Source organism: Ovis canadensis, chromosome 1 (assembly GCF_042477335.2).
Source record: "Ovis canadensis isolate MfBH-ARS-UI-01 breed Bighorn chromosome 1, ARS-UI_OviCan_v2, whole genome shotgun sequence".
Lineage (NCBI taxonomy): Eukaryota > Metazoa > Chordata > Mammalia > Artiodactyla > Bovidae > Ovis > Ovis canadensis.
The window spans coordinates 6,484,974-6,489,399 of NC_091245.1; the positions used below are offsets into that span (position 1 = coordinate 6,484,974).

The following is a 4,426-nucleotide window of genomic DNA, read 5'->3' on the forward strand; positions in this document are numbered from 1 at the left end:
ACACGCATGCATGACCACACACACACAAATCCATCACACCACATGCAACATGCACGCAGAGACACACATATCAGCAAACATACACACATGCATACCTCATACCACACTCAGCACACACACACCCCTCCACACTACCACTATCACCCCATGTACAGCACACACTACACCACTACACACATATCATATACCTTACACACCCTACAGCACATGCATCTCTGTCACACACACGCCACACAGCACACAGCACACCACACACAGCCACCCGCCTCCTGGACTGCCTGACACGAAATTAGATTTTCAATAGAGCCAAATGATTTCTCTTCCAGAGAGAAGACGCCGGAGGAAGCCATCTGAGCTGCCGCAGATCACGAATTCACAAGCGTCTCGCGCCGCCCGAATCAGGCACCCTGTTTTGATGGCACTCAAGTGTGAACTGATGCTGTGTTTGTTCAGTGATGGCTTTGACCTCTACCTCTTCCTCTGGTTTAGCAGCTGAGTGTGTGCGAGTGTGAGTTTATGAGTGAAATGGTGTGAATGTGTGTGCATTAGAGGGTGTGCATGCCTGCTTGTGTGAGTGTGTGTGTCTGTGTGAGTGTATGTGTCTGCGAGTGTGTGTCTGTGTGTGTGTGAGTATATGTGTTAGTGTGCATCTATGTGAGTGTGTGTGCGAATGTGTGTGTGTGTATCTGTGTGAGTGTGTGAGTGTATGTTTCTGTGAGTGTGTGTGAATGTATGTGTGTGTATCTGTGTGTGTGTAAGGGTGTGTGTCTGTGTGAGTGTATGTGTCTGCGAGTGTGTGTCTGTGTGTGTGTGAGTATATGTGTTAGTGTGCATCTATGTGAGTGTGTGTGCGAATGTGTGTGTGTGTATCTGTGTGAGTGTGTGTGTGTATGTGTCTGTGAGTGTGTGTGCGAATGTGTGTGTGTATCTGTGTGTGTGTAAGGGTGTGTGTGTGAGTGTATGTGTCTGTGAGTGTGTGTCTGTGTGTGTGTGAGTATATGTGTTAGTGTGTGTGTGAGTGTGTGTGCGAATGTGTGTGTGTATCTGTGTGAGTGTGTGTCTATGTGAGTGTATGTCTGTGTGAGGTGTATGTGTCTGTGTGAGTGTGTGTATGAATGTTTCTGTGTGAGTGTGAGTAACTGTGTGACTGTGTGAGTGTGTGGCTGGATGACAGTGGTCGAGGGAGACAGGAACCACACGTGTGGGAACAGGGCTGAGTACAGTCAGCTTCATGACTGATTTAGTTAAACTCTTTGGTTTCCAGGAATATGCTTGAGTCAGTTGCTGCATCCACTTTCGCTCTGACCATCTGTGTTTAAAAGCTCAGAAGGAGCACGATATCAGATTTCCAGATTTACACTCTCCCTGCACCTTCCAGCCCAAACCAAGCTCTTTCCTATTCAGACTCTCCATTGCTGCCTTCTGCATGTGGGGGCACAGACCCCCGACTATCAGTTGTCTTGTGGGTGGGGAACATCCAGTCACTAAGGCTGGGAGTTTTCAGTGGGAAGAGTGAGGGGTCACTGCCCACTCCCCTGGTGGACCCCCAAGAGGGTCTCTCTTTCCCTGGAGCTGGTTTGGTGTGATGGGCTTAAGGGATGCTCCTCCAGGCATCCTGGCTCATAGGAGAAGGGCGGTTCCCAGGAAAGAGGAAAGGTGAGGGAAACATCTCACCAGTGATTCCCAAACCATGTGAGCATTAGCATCATCTGAGAGCTTTTTTACAAAGCACATTGCCTGAGCCACTTCCGGGATGCGCTAACTCAGAATTTCCAGAAGCGAGCCCAGCCAGGGTATTTCCAAGCAGCTCCCCAAGCGAGGATGAGATGAACACTAATCTGTCTTGAGGGTTCTCTGTGGTTTAACCCAGCTCACCAGGGGAGGAAAGCAAGCATTTGGAGCAGGAACTCCATGAGAGGCCCTCTTCCACTCTTTGCCCAGTCACTCCTACCCATCCTGTACATCTCAGTTTATACCTGCCACCTTCTCTCATCCCATAACCTGGGTCAGGGACCCTTGGCTTGATCCCATGGCAGTCTGACATTTTTCTATTCTAGTTCCTAACCTTCTGAATTATTACCTTTTTTGTTATTCATGGCTCTCACCGAGCAACAAGAAGGTAAGGATAATGTTTTGTTTGCGTTATACTCCTAGAACCTGGCAGAGAGGTAGTCAATAAAGATTTTCTGGGGGGAAAAACCCAAGCACGGAGTGGTAGAAAGGAAGTGGAGGCATCGAAACCAGGCAGGACAGGGAACATGATTGACACCTGGAAAGCTTCCCTCATTTCCAGGCACTGGCCCACAATAGCATCACTATAACATGTATCAGTCAGCTATTTCTATAACAATGCTGTGTAACAAACCACCCAGAGCACAGAAGTTTAGAACAACAATCATTTACTGCTGGGAGCCAGTGTGAGGAATTCCACCCGTGACAAGGTCATGCGGCAGAGCTCTGATGGCAAGGGTAATCAGACCTTAGGTTTTCCCCCTGGAATTTCCTGAGCATCCACCCCCCCAAAAAATAAGAATCTGCCTGCTTTCCCACTCTTCTAATATTTTCTGGAAAAAGTCAACTCAGGGCTTTAGTCTTTTGCATTTGAAAGGGATGTTTCAGTTAAACCCCTCTGATAGCTCTCTAGCTTGCCTCAACAGGTTCCCCCGGACCTCTTAACAGCTTGTGAATGGCTTACACACCCCCAACTGCGAGAGGCACAGAGCTTAAAGCATCTTAAAGACACAGAGCCTTTTCTAAAGAGTTAAAAATCATATTGGTGACGGGTTTTCACTGTTGACTCAATGACTGCTGCCAGGCCTCCATATTCTTTATCTTTTAGGCACCTGGGAGAATGTTAATCAATGTAAACGGGATACGGAAAAAGATATATAGTAGTTCTGATGTTAGCAACGCTAGACTTTTGAGTTAATTTTCTCTTGGTTATATATCACTGCACTCCTCTTGTGTCCTTGCTATGTAAGAATGTAACTTTATTTAGTGCTTTCTGAGAGTGGCACTAGACCTTGGGAAGATCAACACAAATAAGTCTTCTGGTTGACAAACCCTTATCAGAAAAAAGGCTATAAAATGTTAATTGGCCCTTTTGGCTGGAAGATGATGTAAATTACCTAAGAGTTGTGTATACAACTAGGTATACAAAGAGAAAAGCCTGGTTTTGATAAGAGTCTGGACTGCTAACGCTGCATAACTTTGTGTTACCCATTGATCTCCATGTTTTATCAAAAGTATAAAAGGCCTTCCGAACAATAGAGGACAGAGCCAGTTGTTGGACTGGTTTCCCCCGTGTCTCTCTCTCTCTCTCCTCTTTACTTTAATTTCAGGCTGAATTCCCATCTGGGGCCCGGAGGCTCGCCAAGTATACTTACTTGCCCTGGCTGTTAAGATCCGCGTGAAAAGGAGCCTAAGACGAGGCACCCTTAGATATTCAAGCAAGCACCGGTGGCCCAACGTAGATGGTACAAATTCCTTGTCTGGAATTTTATAGGTCTTCCACATAATCCAAGTTATTCAGCCCTCTTTCTCCACTTAATTTTCCTACTACACTATTTCTTCCTAATCTAATCTTATATTTCTATATTAATAAATAAATAGGTTTTCCTCGCCAACGCCGTCCTTGCTTCGAATTCCCTGGATCCACTGGGGCTGGACCCAGGTAATTTACCCTTACACTCACAGGTTCACTGCAGTGCAGCCGGACTTCAAGTTGAACTCAAGTTCCACATTTCTCCTTCTGGCTTCCAGGCTGAATGGGTCATGAACTTAGGGCACATTCCTCTCCCAGCAGAGATCAGAAGATTCCAGAGAACAAGCCAGACTATGGAAGGATGTTTACAGCTTCTGCCTGCAGAAGCCTGCCTTCTTCAGATTTTGATCTTTTTTTTTTTTTTCTTAAAAGGGACAACAATGACAATATTTAACATTTGTTGAGTCTTTTAAAAAATTTGTTCACAAATAAAAGACTTCAGTTCAGTTCGGTTGCTCAGTCACGTGCGACTCTTTGCGACCCCATGGACTGCAGCATACCAGGCCTCCCTGTCCATCACCATCTCCTGGAGTTTACTCAAACTCATGTCCATGGAGTCGGTGATGCCATCCAGCCATCTCCCTCCATCGTCCCCTTCTCCTCCTGCCCCCAGTCTTTCCCAGAATCAGGGACTTTTCACATGAGTAAGCGCAGACTTACTTTTTAAAATATTTACTTACATATTTGGCTGCACTGAGTCTTTGTTGTGGTACACAGAACTTTTGTTGAGGCCCATGGGCTTAGTTGCCTTGCAACATGTGGGATCTTTGTTCCCAGGCCAGGACTCAAACCCATGTCCCCTACACTGGAAGGCAGATTCTTAACCACGGGACCACCAGGGAAATCCCTGTTGAGTACTTATTAAACGTCAACCACAGTTCT

At 46.3% G+C, this 4,426-nt stretch overlaps 1 long non-coding RNA gene across 1 annotated transcript; it reads left to right on the plus strand.

Moving 5' to 3' along the window:
• The first annotated feature begins 752 nt into the window (after positions 1-752).
• On the plus strand, positions 753-3,990 carry LOC138437461 (uncharacterized). Its single transcript, XR_011255971.1, has 3 exons — positions 753-3,476; positions 3,613-3,673; positions 3,763-3,990. It is a non-coding gene; the product is annotated as an uncharacterized lncRNA (long non-coding RNA).
• The last annotated feature ends 436 nt before the right edge of the window (positions 3,991-4,426 follow it).